Raw genomic sequence first — 16,916 nt, forward strand, 5'->3', positions numbered from 1 at the left:
CCCCACTGCTGACACAGAGACATAAAAAAGCAAGACTACAGTTTGCCAAAATGTACTTGAGTAAGCCAAAAGCCTTCTGGGAAAACGTCTTGTGGACAGATGAGACCAAGATAGAGCTTTTCGGTAAAGCACATCATTCTACTGTTTACCGAAAACGGAATGAGGCCTACAAAGAACAAAACACAGTACCTACGGTAAAATATGGTGGAGGTTCAATGATGTTTTGGGGTTGTTTTGCTGCCTCTGGCACTGGGTGCCTTGACTGTGTGCAAGGCATCATGAAATCTGAGGATTACCAAAGGATTTTGGGTCGCACTGTAGGGCCCAGTGTCAGAAAGCTGGGTTTGCGTCCAAGATCCTGGGTCTTCCAGCAGGACAATGACCCCAAACATACGTCAAAAAGCACTCAGAAATGGATGGCAAAGAAGCGCTGGAGAGTTCTGAAGTGGCCAGCAATGAGCCCAGATCTAAATCCCATTGAACACCTGTGGAGAGATCTTAAAATTGCTGTTGGGAAAAGGTGTCCTTCCAATAAGAGAGACCTGGAGCTGTTTGCAAAGGAAGAGTGGTCCAAAATTCCGGGTGAGAGGTGTCAGAAGCTTATTGATGGTTATAGGAAGCGACTGATTTCAGTTATGTTTTCCAAAGGGTGTGCAACCAAATATTAAGTTAAGGGTGCCAATACTTTTGTCCAGCCCATTTTTGGGGTTTTGTGTGACATTATGTCATATTTGCTTTTCTGCCTCTGTTTTATATTTGTTCCAATACATACAAAGGGAATAAACATGTGTATAGCAAAACATGTGTTAATGCAATACCTTTTTTGTGTGAAATACTTGATTTTCAGGAAAAATATCAAGGGTGCCAACAATTTCGGCCATGACTGTAAATATATGTCATCATGTAAATGAACGTCACAACGCACGCAGTGACATAACCGCACATGCACAGTGTATACAGTGGTAATGATAGTCCCCAGTGGAAATTGTAGAGTATAATAGCAATGGGTGTCCGCAAATTCCATAATTGAACATATTGGAAATCAAACTTAACAATAAAGCAGAAAATTACTATGTATACATACAAATTGTTATATATTGTATAAATAATATCATACAATATGTCAAGCAGTTTCCTGGAAACCCAAACAGAAAAAAGTTAATATACAGTATAATCCAACACATAGGCACACAGGAAAGAGAAAGATTTAGACAACCCCAACCAAAACTTGATCTAGTGTTAACTGAGGAAGGGTACAAAGGGCAGGCTACCATTCAAGCCCAGAGGGCTAGTTGCCCCTAACTCACAGATCTATTTTGTTTCCCTTTGTAGGATGATTTGATCCAGGTTATCTCCTCTGGGGCTGGGTTTTACATCCTCCAACACCCAACTATTCAATGATTTACTGTCCCTATCATTATTAAGGCACACATGTCTTGCTATATGTGTTTTTAAATGGTAGGTAAAAATGTATGATTCTAAAGTCTCCTCCGCAAATTGTCTTCCCTATGTAGTATGCCCCACATACGCATGTTAGAGCATAAGTAACACCCGATGTGTTGCAGCTGGCATATCTTCTACATTTCACAGTTTTGCCATCAGATAGAGTAAGGGAGTCACCGTCAATCATATACATACAATAGTCACATCTGATCTCCTGAGCAGCTCCCACTGAGTGGAGACAAGAGAGATGCAGGTGTCTGGGGTACGGTGTGGATGTCGACACCCCCACTGGATGATCTCCCTGCAAGTGAGAGAGGAGGAGTCAACTACAGAATGCGGTGAGGTACTAAAGCCAGCTAGATGCTTTAGCTTAATACAGCAATAAAAGTAAGACGTGGAAGATAGTGGAGACTTAAGGGGGTTGAGGTGGGGGGTGGAGAAGATGGAAGCAGTGGAGGGAGGGGGCGCAGAGGTAGATCGATGTTTTTGTTTTCCCTCAAAACTCCATACTTCTCTTTTTAACCACTTTTAAGTCTGGACACTTTTACCCCCTTCCAGTCCAGGCCAATTTTCAGCTTTCAGAGCTCTCACACTTTGACATAATTCGGGCAAGAAATACTGCACCCAAAATACATTTTTATCTTATTTTTTGAGACAGATAGTGCTTTATTTATTTATTTTATTTAATCACCACTGGATTTTTATTTTTTGATATATAAAATAAAAAAATACTGCAAATTCTGAAAAAAAACCCCACTTTTTTTTGTGCATCAACTGTAAAAAATCTTTCATAGTAAAATTAGGCCAAAATGTATTCTGCTACATTTTGTTTTTAGTAACAAATACCCCCAAACGGTATACATTATTTAGTCTGTGTGAAAGTTATAGAGTCTACAAACTATGATACATACAGTATATTTGAAAATTGATCAGTCCTGTACTGACTGCCTATCTCATTTCTTGAGACCCTATAATGCCCAGACAGTACAAATACCCCTAAAATTACCTCTTTTTGGAAAGTAGACAGTCCAAGATATTTAGGCATATATAAGGAAAAGTGAGGTTTTTTTTAAGTTAAATACATTTTTCATAAAGTTGTGATTTTAACAAGCTATTCTCAAATACAGCATAGGCATACTTGCAAAAACACCCAAACACACATTCTGCTATGCCACCTGAATATGGAGATACCACGTGTGAGACTTTTTCACAGCCTAGATGCATAGCAGGGTCTGAAATCCAAGGTGCACCTTCAGGCATTCCAGGGGCATAGATCTATTTTCCTGACTACCTATCACATTTTGGAAGCCCTGAAACACCCACAAAATGAGCCAACTTTGCAAAGAGAACACTCCAAGGTATTTTCTGAATGGCTTAATGAATATTTTGAAAATTAATTTTTTTGCCACAAGTTTTTGTAAAATGTAGAAAGAAAATGATAAGCAATTATTTTATACAAAGATATTTTTAACAAAAAGCATGAACATACTTGGAAATAGACCCCAAAACACATTCTGAACTTCACCTGTGTGGCAATACCACATGTGTGAGACTTTTTCACAGCCTGTGCACAGAGAGGGCCTCAAAATCCAAGGAGTACCTTCAGGCTTTCTAGGGATATAAATTACACATTTAATTTCCTGGCTACCTATCGCATTTTTGTTGCTCTTGGAGCACCAGGACAGAAGAAACACCCACAAAATGACCCCATTTTGGAGAGTCAACACCGCAAAGTATTTTTAAGAGGCATTCTGAATCTTTTGAAGACTTCTTTTTTTACCACAAGATTTTGGAAAATGCGGAAAGAAAATGAAAATATTTTTCTTTACACAAAGTTGTCAGTTTAATAAGATATTTCTCACACATAGCGTGGGTATACTTAGAATTACATCCCCAAAACACATTCTGCTTCTCCTCCCAAGTTAGGGGATATCACATGTGTGAGACTTTTTCACAGCCTAGATGCATAGCAGGGTCCGAAATCCAAGGAGCACCTTCAGGCATTCCAGGGGCGTAAATTAGGCATCTATATGCCTGAATACCTATCACACTTTTGGAATCCCTGAAACACCCTCAAAATGAGCCCATTTTGCAAAGCAAACACATCTAGGTATTTTCTGATTGGCATACTGAGTATTTTGAAAATGTATTTTTTTGCCACAAGTTTTTGGAAAATGCGGAAAGAAAATAAAAAGGTTTTTTTTTTTACACAAAGTTGTCAATTTAATAAGATGTTTCTCACACATAGCGTGGGTATACTTAGAATTACATCCTCAAAACACATTCTGCTTCTCCTCCTATGTACCACATGTGTGAGATTTTTTCACAGCCTAACCACAACAGAGGGGCCCGATATTCAAGAAGCACCTTAACCACTTCCAGTCCGGGCCAATTCTTATATTCTTATACAATTCTTATATTCCTTTCCTACATGTATAAAACATAATATTTTGCTAGAAAACTACTTAGAACCCCCAAACATTAAATTGTTTTTAAGCAGAGGCACTAGGTCAATTTCTGACATCACACAGTGGGAGCAGCAACAGCAGTTCCTCTCACTGTGTGCCCAGAGCCAGATGCCGACAGTTGTTTCCTTATGGGGCTCCCCAATCGCTCAGGAGAGCCCAGTAAAGTTGATGGTGGAAAGGGGGGCCCCCTTCACTGCCTATAAAAGAAATCCAAATGGCTCTTTAGCTGCTCGGATTACTTTTACATAATACCAGTATTTGCTGGGCAGGATGCGGTTAAGCTGTTCTAGGGGCATAAATTAGGCACCTAATTTCATGACTATCTATCACATTTTTGAGGCCCTGAAGAACCAGGACAGTGAAAACAATTGGGGACACTGACTCTGCTGACACTGGTACTGATATGGCGGTGAACAGGACACTGGTATGGCAATGATCAGGATGCTGGTTTGGGGTATGGCAGTGATCAGGATGCTGATATGAGGTATGGCTGTGATTAGGATGCAGGTATGGAATTGGCGGCAATCAGGATGCTGGTATGGTGTATGACGGTGATCAGGATGCTGGTATGGTGTTGATCAGGATGCTGTTATGGGGTATGGCGGTGATCAGGATGTTGGTATGGCAAATAGTGGTTATCAGGACGCTGGTAAGGTGTATGGCGGTGATCAGGATGCTGGTATGGGGTATGGTGGTGGTCAGGACACTGGTATGGCATATGATGGTAATCAGTATGCTGGTATGGCATATGGTGATGGTCAGGAGGTTGGTATGGCATACGGTGGTGCTCAGGATGCTAGTATGACTTGGTGGTAATCAGGATGCTGGTATGGTGCATGGAGGTGATCAGGGCGCTAGTGTGGTGTATGGTGGTGATCAGGGCACTGATATGGCAAATGTCGGTGATCATGATGCTTGTATGGCATCTTGTGGTAATCAACATGCTGGTATGGTGTATGGAGGTGATCAGGGCACTGGTATGGTGTATAGCGGTGTTACTTTGATCAGTGGTGACACTGGGACAGGTGACAGGGGCTGGCTGCACTTTGTATTACTCTTTTACTAGGGGCAGTAATCAGGAACACTAGGGCAGGCTGGCAATGCAGTCTGTGAATGAACATGCAACCTGAGAGGCTGCTGTAGACTCACAGACTGCTACATCGGTTCTCTCTACTTTCACAGCTGATTTGTGTGAGAGCAAGGAGAACTGATGTTAACATCTGGTTCCCATTGGGTATTATGTGATTGCTGTGATTGGACACCCACATTGGTGCTGTTCTCATCCCCCTTTATAGGCTGTGGGTGGATGGGAAGCTGTTAAAGTAGATGTATGTCGTGTCTTTATGTCTGACTTACCTTCATCTGGTGTAGGTTTTCATTACCATTGGATTACTAATGATATGTGTAGCAATTGAACTTTGGAACTGCTTTAGTGAACTTTTTTGCAATAAAAATTCCTTTTCTGGAATAAAAATTTTATTTGCAATAATTGAGAATCTAATGTGGATTAAGCATGCTACAGAGTTTCATGTTTGTGGGTGACCAGCTTTGCTTGTATGAAACTAAAATTGCAATTAGTGTCTGTGTATAAATAGTCAATGAGTTTGCTAGCTCTCACATGTATGCACTGTACAGGCTAGATACTGAGCCATGGGAAGCAGAAAAGAACTGTCAAAAGACCTGCGTAACCAGGTAATGGAGCTTTATAAAGATGGAAAAGGATATAAAAAGATATCCAATGCTTTGAATATGCCAGTCAATAGTGTTCAAACACTTATTAAGAAGTGGAAAATTCAGGGATCTCTTGATACCAAGCCAAGGTCAAGTAGACCAAGAAAGATTGCAGCCGCAAATGCCAGAAGAATTGTTCAGGATACAAAGAAACCCCCACAGGTGACCTCAGGATAAATACAGGCTGGTCTGGAAAAAGATGGTGTGGTTGTTTCAAGGAGCACAATACGAGGATACTTGAACAAAATGTTGCCAGAAAGAAGCCTTTACTGTGCCAGTGCCACAAAAAAGCCTGGTTACAATATGCCTGACAACACCTTAACAAGCCTCACAGCTTCTGGAACACTGCAATCTGGAGTGACAAGACCAAAATAGAGCTTTAGGGTCACAACCAGGGCTCAAAATTTCAAGTGCTGAGCTTACTAGCCAGGCCTTAAGAGTTACTCGCCACCAGTTGCCCCACCCAACCCCTACCCTGCCCTGCCCCTAATTCCACCCCTAAACTATCTCATGAATTGACACTATTAAATGTTTTATGCAGAATAAAGTTACAAAAATAAATATTAAATAAACACACATCAGGTGTCCTTTACATCAGGTGTCCCTTCATAGTCACCCTTTACAATTAGGTGTCTTTATCACAGTTCCCTTTACATCAGATGTCCCCACATGGGACCAACTACTACCACACAAGACTAAACTCTTTTGGCTGCACTCATGAAAGCTATTGCTGGAGGACAAAATAGGAAAGAGGGGGCAGGGGAGGGAGAGAGATTTGGAAGGAAAGAAGGAGAGAATGGATGGAGGAAGCAAGAAAGGAAGGGAGGGAATGAAGGAGGGAAGGAAGGGGAGGGAGTGGCTGGAGGAAGGGAGGGATGGAAAGAAGGATGGGAGGGTGGAAGGAAAGGAAGGGAGGGAAGGAAGGGAGGAAAGAAGGAAGGAAGGAAGGAAGAATGGGAGGGAGGAATGGAAGGAAGGATGGGAGGGAGGAAGGAAGGATGAGAGGGAGGAAGGAAGGAAGGGTGAAAGGTTGGACTCACATGGATGGCCCCTGGCTCAGTCAGAAGCATTACAGAGCTGTTGGCTGCTTTTTATACAGTTTCCCACCCACACATCCCCTTAGAAGCTGCAGCGACTGGAGGGTGGGTGGGCACAGGGGGAGGTAGAGCAGATCCAGCCTCTCTCTCTCCTATTGATGCGGAGGATGGGGGGAGGGGCTGGGCACTGAGGAGCACACAGGGGGGCCCAGAAAGTAAAATCTGATTGAATTTCCTCCAGTTGGGGGTGATCAATGCAGTGGTGGGGACAGTTACAAGCACTGATCTCCTTGTATGGCTTTCAGTGAAGCAGCTGGAAGCCGCATCTCCTCCTCTGCCTCCTGCAGTTTTCAGCTACTTCACTAAAAGCCATACATGGAGATCAGTGCTTGTAATTGTCCCCACTGCTGCACCAATCACCCCTGACAGTCAATTTCACCTGCTGCAGTCTGGACACACTCGCCCCCACCATATTTTCACTCGCCAACGCAAGCAGGCGAGTGGAAATTTTGAGTCCTGGTCATAACCATTAGAGTTATGTTTGGAAAGGGGTCAACAAGATCTATAGTGACAAGAATACCATCCCCACATCATCCCCTGAAACAGAAGGCTTTGGGCTGTGATTGGACACAGCCTATCAACAGGTCTCAGCCATGAATCGTTGACTAAAACTTGTTGACAAAATTTTGCTGTGCCTAATCACAGTGGGAGTCGGCTGGGAGTGGGGGTGGGGAAGTGCGTGGATGTCCTGAATCCAGATGACGCTGCTAACGCATCAAAATTATTGAATGCTGTCAGCAAGTGGTTAAATCATTTTCAGCTCAATAGATGGCAGTGAGGTCACTGCTCTGCTATGCATGAAACCCTGACCTTGAATTAAGTTGTCTACGAATGATTTACCACCAGCCTCACAATGAACATGCAATGAGCTCCAGGAGAAAGGTGGCCCACATGTGTCTATGAGATATTCCCAAAGCGAGTGGGATTACCCTATGAATGTTTTTCCCAGGTTAACATCTCTTCTACTGTGCCCTGCTGTGTAGGACTGGTTGGTCACTGACCAATACCAATTAGCATGGGGTGTTTTGCAAAATGTAAAAAATTAGGTTTATTTTTTTTCAATCATGATCTGTCACATAACCCCATCTATGAAACCCTGGGTTATATAATCTAAAAATGGAAAGGTGGGGTAAATAAAAATAACCAAAACATAGTACCATAGTAATAACTAAAATCACTCTTTAAGGGCCAGTTCAAACTACAAAAATGCACTCCGGATGCATTCCGGATACGTTTTTGCTTACAGTTCACACCACAAGCAGTTCCGGTGCAGTTTTGATGCAGTTTGCTATGTTCCAGTATGGTTCTGTGCAGAAAAAATGCAGCATGTTCTACTTTTTTTCCTGCACTGGAAACTGACTGGAACTGACTGCATTAATGTGAACCAGGGCCATTGGAATACATAGAAAACACTGTGCATGCATTTTTGATGCAGACAAAAAGTGCACTGAACTGCATCAAGTGTGAACCAGCCCATAAGGACAACTTCACCTTCCATAATATGTTACATGTTACACCCATATGCCTGCCGATCCCCTGCTTTGACAGCTAGTGAGGGATCTTCTCACCCCTCGCTCCACCCGTCTGACCATCACTCTTCTGTGAATGAGAAACTACAAGTCCCAACAGCCTTCGCGGCTATCGGCTCATAGTTCTCCATGAACTACCACGGTGCTGTGGTAGTTCACTGAATCTTTCTGTCAGTATATCTGCTTGCTCGTACATCCCGTATGGGCAAGCAGATAAACTGACAAATCTGCAGAAGACCTGCATGGCACCAGCGATCTACTGATCGCTGGTGCAATGCTTTACAGGCTCCTGCAGCAAATAATAATAAATGCACATTTTTTTTACCTGCAAAGAAATGTGCTTTTATTATTTTTTATCAAAAGATGAACTTATCCTTTAAATTCTTCAATGAAAACCTGCAGCATAGTAACTAGTTTTATAAACAGCATCCCTTCTTTTGGCATCATTATATGAAAGGTGGAATTATAGGAAGTGTGACTCAACAAACAGAGGACATGTGCACAGATGATGTGACCCTGCCCTGGGGAAATCCATTTCTTGCAATAAGTCGTGTGTTTAAATGCTTTGAGTTCCCTTCTCCGTGCATTGTTTTTGTAAATAAGAAGAGACCGATTAGACATGTAGGGGTCTTCTCCCTTTACGGCTATGGAGATAAATGGAAAAATCAGACATTAAGTCATTGACATCTGTTTAGAAAGAATTTCTGGTAAAACACAAAATTCAGAAATACACAGTTATAACTTGTAAAGTTAAAAGCTATTTGTCAATATTTTTTTGGTTATTAGGTGCACTGTTTAGCAGAATAATAAAATTTTCAGCACATTTTGAGGGCAGTACTTAAATCTGCAAAAAAATCCTGCTCCTGTAGGTTTCCTTACACTGTCTAACCATTAGACTTTTTTTAATTTTAGGTATTTACATAGCACCAACAATTTATGCAGATCTTTACATATATATTGCACATTCACATTAGTCCCTGCCCTCAAGAAGCTTACAATCTAAGGTTCCTATCTCACATTCATAAATAAACATAGTTTAGACAGGAGCCAATTAACCTACCAGCATGTCTTTGGAGTGTGAAAGGAAACCAGTGTACCCAGAGGAAACCCATACAGCCACAGGGAGAACATGCAAACTACAAGCAGGTATACATGATGCACTTACCAACTTATTATTATTTTTATTATTATTATACAGTATTTATATAGTGCCAATGGTTTGCTCAGCGCTGTACACTACAATGGGAGACAGTACACGAGACAGTACAGTAACAATACAATTCGATACACGAGGGGTTCAAGGGCCCTGCTCCTTGGAGCTTACAATCTAGGAGGGAGTGGATAGTGGTACAGGAGGAGATAGCTGTGGGGGATGGAGTGGTAGGAAGAGTGGAGGAGATCGGCAATTAGCTGAGGGTGGGGTAGGCTTCCCTGAAGAAATGGGTGTTCAGGGTGCCTCTAAAGGAGAGGAGGGTAGGTGATAGTCTGATAGATTGGGGTAGGGAGTTCCAGAGGATGGGGGAAGCCCTGGAGAAGTCCTGGAGACGGGCATGGGAGGAGGAGACCAGGGAACTAGAGAGTAGGAGGTCTTGTGAGGAGCGGAGAGTACGTTAAGGTGGTATTTGGATATCAGGTCGGTGATGTAGTTTGGGGTAGTGTTATGAACAGCTTTGTAAGTCAAAGTTAGCATTTTGAATTTGATCCGTTGGGCAATCGGAAACCAGTGGAGGGATTGGCAGAGGGGGGTGGCGGATACGGAGCGGTTAGTAAGGTGGATGAGTCTGGCCGCAGTATTCAGGATAGACTGAAGCGGGGATAGCCTGTGGTGAGGTAAGCCGGTGAAGAGGGAGTTGCAGTAGTCAAGTCGTGATATGATAAGGGAGTGGATGAGTTGCTTAGTAGTTTCCGGGGTTAGGAACGAACATATTCTGGAGATGTTGCGGAGGTGGAGTCTACATGAGTTTGTCAGTGATTGGACCTGGGATTGGAAAGACAGGTTGGAGTCTAGGATGACACCTAGTACTCTGGCCTGCGGGGTGGGACTGATGGTGGCATTGCTGGACGTGATGGAGAAGTCAGGAGGGGGGGGGCTTGGGCTGGGGGGAAAACTAGGAGCTCGGTTTTGGAAAGGTTTAGTTTGAGGAAGTGGAGTGACATCCAATCCGATATGTACTTATGACTATAAAAGCCCGGACAGTATGAATCTAACCCCTTTACCGTTATAATGGCAAGCATGACATAACGGCACCTTCTCCCCCCGCAGTACATTTCATCCTTTTGTCATGGTTAAAATGCTGCTTTTTTTTTCAATAAATTACCTACTACACTATATAGGCTTCTTTTGCAATATTAGTTTCCCATAAAGTTTTATTGAATTTCCAACATCACGAAAAAAAAAGGACACTGAACATTGGCTTACATAACTGACAGTTCAAGAGATTAAATACATACAGTATATTACACTTAAGGTAAAGAAGCATGCGTAACGACATGTCTTGTGAAAACAGACTGCATCCATCCATTGGTAAATATTAACATATAAATCATTGCAGTAACTTGAAGAACCCTTTTTATGTGCAAATGTATTTAAACATACTCTTTTACAATATTTTAGTGATACATGCTTGGATACTGTTCAGTTGTATAGCCTAGAGAATTGGTATAAGAAGTGTTTATGACCTTCTAAGTGTGCATTTTCTAAATTTGTCCTAGTATGTGTATGCATCCAAATGAGATAGGGACCTTAGATGGTAAGCTCCTTGAGGGCAGGGACTAATGTGAAAATGTACAAAATATAAGACCACTTTCACATGAGCGTTCCGTTTTTCAGGCGGACCTGATTGGACTATCCATTCTTCTTTATGGAGTGACAGATGTAAGTGGACTTGTGCCTGTTTACATCAACCTACCTCCAACCTAATTTTATTTGGAAAAAAACAAACAAAAGGGATTCCTTTATCCTCTGTCTGGGCAGAAATGGATAGGAGGGCAGTCGGATTTAAATGGACAGCCAGTCCATTTACATCTGACTGCCAATACAGCAGTGCTGAATAAGGACACAGACCTGTTATCTGCCTGCTCTGCTTAGCTCAGCAGGGGATCAGCAGACAGATCTCCTACTGAGAACAATGGATTTGGCCTGTTTGAATTGTGGGCACTATGTAAATACCTGTAATAAATAATTTGTTAGGTGTATTTATTAGTGGTAGAAGGACTGCTTCCACACTTTTTCTAATTCTGTACTGGTTAATCTATTTGTTACAGTTTTTTGTATTTAGGATTGTGCAATAGTGTTTTTGAAAATGTATATATTATTGATTTTTACAACATTCAGGAGAAAGCAAAACCCTGCCTAGACCATGATGTTGTCCTCCACACAGAGACACAATGTACAACAAAGAATGGTAATTCAGAATGGGAAAAGATCACCTTCAGGGGGAAAACAAGCAATACTGATGACTAGCATTTTGTTTGGTCACAGCTTTCAGAGACCAGTTCTTTGAGGGTTTTTTGGGGGGGTTTAAGGGTTAATGTAATGGTTCCAGGGGGTTACTGAAGCTGCGTTCAACTATCCTGGACCTATATTTGTGGCAGAAAACAGCCTTTCAGGAGCCTTTAAATATTTTACTTTTTGCACATGTATCGAAACTCCCGCAAGGGTCGCTGGTATTAACTGGTTCTTCCCTAAAAGTACAGAGGCTGCCCACCACCAGTCCACTCCCTCCGGCTCCAATAATTCAGTCTAAGGGTTGTCTTTTTAAGATTTATTGCTGAAAAAACTTTAACAGAATATAGGAATTAGGGCATGGGATACTCTAAAATGGTTAGCAATTGGCTGTGAGAGGACATTGTTCACCTTAAACAACTGTGAATATTGGACAGTCTAAGGCCTCATTGTTGGGTACCATTAGGCACAGCTGTAGGTACCCAGTGCAATCTCAGGAACACTGCATGGTACAGGAGGGTACTCTTCACAAACCTCACAGTCAAGAATCTTGCTGAGGACAGGGGAATGGCCAGGATCCTAATAGAGTTCTCTCAGTCAGAAAAACGAGCAACGTCTGGCACTTATATCCCACAGAGCATATAGTCACCAGGAATCAGTTCAGGGTCATTACTCGCAGGTCCCCAGGACAGCTGCTGCCTTCCAGCTTCCTCCCAGTGAGTGTGAAAAATCCTTCTCAACTCCAGATCTCTTTGGTGAAGGCCTGCAAACATTTTCTGAACCCTTCCAGGCCTCCAGTCCCGAGACTTCAGAGACCAGCAGCACAATCCAAGGCCTTCCTCAGAGGGGCAACAGCCCCCTCCAAGGCTGGGAACTCTCCTTGCTGGGTATAGATAATCTCTGCAGGGTTCCAAACTTTTTAGCAGCTGTTCAGCCACCATCTGAGTGGACCTCCCTAGAGATTGGCTACGCTCTGATCAATATTGAGACCTGCCAATTGAATTCTCCCTCCCTAGGCTCTAGACACTTCTTCTAGAGGAAGGGGAAACAAACTCCCAGCCTGTGAAACCCTGAACAGACCAAGCCAAACAATTACTGTTCCCTTGATTACAGAAGGAGCCAAAAACTAAATTAACCTAGCAGCCTAACTAGGAGAATGCTACACTCATAAAGAAAGAAAATAACAGACAGTGAAAAAAGTTAAATTAAAAGTAAAGTAAGTGACAGTATACAAATAACAATCAAATACACACAAACCAAAAACACAAATGAAAAGAACTAAATTACCCTAAATGCCCCCAAAAATCGTACTCTTTATTATTTGTATTTTCTCAAGTAAGTTTTGCCTAAGTAGCTTAATGAGCAGAACTGAGAGTTTCCACTTCAACAAAATGTTGTAGACTGAGAAATCAGTAATTTCGCAGCAAAATCAGTTTTGATGAATCATTTTGCTCATTCCTAATTTGAAGAGAGGACACAGGAGACATGCTTGGTTCATTTAAACTGTATTGGCAACATCTAACAAAACAAAGATGACTCCAACCCTGCTGACTAAAGACATCACATGTTCACCTCAGTATGTTTTGTTTCTTACTTAAAAAAATGAAACAAGTATGGTTGCCATTTTTGCCTGTTTCCCGGGGACAGTATCTGTTCTGATGGGCCTGTCCCCAGCAAACATACATCCCCAGCATGTCCCAGGCAACAATGGTGTACAGCAGAGACAGATGGTCTTGTGATAAAAGCATCCCTAGCAGCGGGAGTGTATATGGAGCAAAAGAGGAGCCATGCCCTGACACTCAATTAACACAGACCTGTACGTAGTGTGACAATTTAATCCCCAGATTGCACTGTAAAAAATATATCAAACACCTCTGTATTCTTCAAAAGTTCAGATGAAATTTGGAGACAATGTTTTTTCTGATCTTTTGTCAAGATTCGAGGCACCATCTTTGAGGAAATCTTTTTAATTCCCAAATCCTACATTAGAATCTGACGCACTGTTTCCCTGTTCTTGTTCAATTCTTCTGCCATCATTTGCATACTCAATACAAACTTCTTTTTGCTGATCAGAGGGATGTAGAGCAGAGTCCAATATATGGCTCAGGAAGGAGAGTCATGCTATGGATGACACACTCCACAACAACATCAATAACTTTCTCAGACAAGGTGAGTAACTCATTACCCCATGGCTCCCCCAAATAAGCTCCTCCAAAGGTCTGAGACCACTATCCCAGGGTGACACTTCCATCCCTCCATTCACACCTCATATAAGTTCTCTGTGTGCGCCATTACATATTTCTTAGTTAGAATATTCCCTTTGATTAGAGGTAAGCCTATACATTTGTAACCTACAATTTGTCCTCCTGGCTGACCTGCAATAAACTGTTAACTGTTTAAAATTAATTTCCCACTTTTCCTCTCTTTTTACTTTAGCCCTTGCCCCTCTACTTCCCTTACCCCAATCCCACCATCCTACCGCCATTCTTCAGGCTTTGATTTATTATTGAACTACAACGCCCTCTAGGAAGTTTATGTTTGTTTTACAACCAACCACCAAAACAAAAATAAATCCCATTTTAAGTGCCCTCTTCGGTCCATTAGAGGCTTGTGATATCACTCTCCCTCTTCTCCACCTCATCCAGTCAGAGGACACTCTGCATTAATTGAGAAAAATGCAAGGTGTTCTCTAAATGGCGCCTGTTTTTTTTTTTTTTTTGGGGTACTATGCAGCAGAGCACCTACTTGGCATTAGACTTGAAAGGCAGTGGTGATCACTGGTAGTAGCAGCGACTACTACAGTGATTCTTCGCTTCCACATGGGTATGACAGATACATACTTTCATTGGTCCAAGATGGACCAATAAAACTGTGCAATAAAATCCTTACCTAGAGTTCATCTTTATTGAATTATTATATTTTTGTATCTGGTGTGCACCACAGTATGCTGCATTGCACCCTTTTTCTCTATACAAAAGAGAAAGATCTCATCATCATACCTGATCTGCAGTCAAACCTTCATAAGTTTCAGAGAACAGAACATTTGTACCAGGCCAGGTAGGTCTTATGACCTGTCATTCTTGGTGGGATATCTGCCTGTCTGTGGGTTGTCTTCATTTATGTTTTACCATTGCTATTGTTAATAATAATTGTTATAATTTCCACCTATAAATATTTTAGAAATTATAACCTGCACAGCATTTGTGTGGATGTATTAAATTATAATAACATAGGTCACTAATAATGTCTTTCTTCCATTAAAGACAGATTAACAAAATTGTTTCCTGTTGAGAAGAGTAGTCATTCTGTTCCGGCTTTATATGCTTGTGCCAGTGATATTTATCTAGTCTGTCCCATCTTGTCTTGTGCTGTCTGTCCTGCCCAGCATTATTCATATCTGTAGGAGCAGGAGATGGAGCTGAACCAGCATTGAGGGGATCCGCCTAGATACTGTGCAAAGGACAGAGATAAAAGAACCATAAGGGCTGACTTTTGGCTGTTCAGCAGAGTATGGTGTCCATGAATCCTACCATTTTTCTATACCATGCTGGAGCAAAAAAAGCTGACCCCAAAATTGCAATTTTGCAAATTTCAGTTCATATTTTTGTTGATCTGCTGGTGTATTTGTTTGTCACATGATTTCTTGTGTACAATTTTAAGAGTGTGTTAATATTGGCTTTAAAAGTGATTGTAATTTTTTTTTTTTATAACAAACCTAATACTTACCTGCTCTGTGCAATGGTTTTGCACAGAGCAACCCCAATCCTCCTCTTCTGGGGTCTCATGCAGGCACCTCTGGCTCCTCCCCCCTTCTGAGTGCCCCCATAGCAAGTTGCTTCCTATAGGGGCACTTGTGCAGCCTTGATCCCAAACTGAGTTCTGTGTGTCCAATGACATACGCAGCTCCACCCCCGCTCTCTCCTCACAGGTTGTAATAGACAGCAGCAGGAGCCAATTGCCAATGGCAATGCCTTCATGTTTAGTGAAAGGAAAGAGAGCGGAGAGATCCTCTGCTCTCAGGGACAGTGCTGGATCAATATTGGGCTCAGGTAAGTATCTAGGGAGGGCTGGGGGGAGCTAAACACGAAAGGTTTTAACCCTAGTGCAGGGAATGCATTAAGTACTTTTAAAAACTGAAGGTTTTTTACTTTCACGCACGAAGGTAAAAAATCTTCAGTGTGCAGCCCCCCCTCAGCTCCCCCTATTATTTACCTGAGCCCCATCTTAATCCAGCGCTGTGCACGAGAGCATCAACTCTCCTTGGTCTATCCATCCTCATTGGCTGAGACACAGCAGCGGGAGCTATTGGTTGTCAATCACAGCCAGTGAGGAGATAGCAGGGGGCGGGAATGCGTCGTGCTCTGTGTATCCTATAGATGCACAGAGCTGACTGGAGAGTGAGCATACACAGGACCCCCAGAGCAAGCAGCTTGCTATGGGGTCATCAGCAGGGGAAAGGAACCAGGAGTGCTGAAGGGAGACCTGAGAAGAGGAGGATTGGGGCTGCTGTGTGCAAAACTATTGCTCAGAGCAGGTAAGTATGACATGTTTGTTATTTTTTTTACCATCACATATCACATTACCTTATCAAAATTCCTCCTTGACAAGCTGAGAAAGTCTTCTCATCTAGGAGTGAACAGGTGTCAAATCTTAGGGCTTGTTTACACATGCGGCTATACTGCTACCCTTCTGAAAAGGTGATATGTCACCTGTTCACCTCCTGCTCCAACCCTCTAAATGCTGACCTACATGCATTGCAGGTCCAGGTCCTGTGCTGATCAGCCACAGGGGGGTCGATTGCTTGGCATTGCCATCTTTCACGGAATGGTTTGTATTTATTAAATGAACAGGACACAGATTGGGAGGAGGGGAGGTGACATCATAATCTTCACCTTGTCCAATCAATGCCTTGTACCCATTAAAAAGATTACAAGGCGTGCTCTGAATGTCTGCCGTGCCAAACAAGTGATTTCCTGTGGTCGGTGTGCAGCAGGGGAGCTGTTTGTACAGGACCCAAAAGATCACTGCAATCACTGCAGTAGCACCAACTACTACTGTGATAATCAGCTACCCCAGCAGCCCGGGTCCAAGCTGGATCAATGTAACTATGCAATAAAGATCATTAATTTTATCTCAGGTAGGGACTCGGGCACATCCTTCTTTGCTTTTACACAATGCCACCTGGGTCCTTCAGTGATGTATG

Source organism: Staurois parvus, unplaced genomic scaffold, assembly GCF_062004578.1.
Source record: "Staurois parvus isolate SC_StPar_1 unplaced genomic scaffold, SC_StPar_1.0 ptg000586l, whole genome shotgun sequence".
In the NCBI taxonomy this organism is placed as follows: domain Eukaryota; kingdom Metazoa; phylum Chordata; class Amphibia; order Anura; family Ranidae; genus Staurois; species Staurois parvus.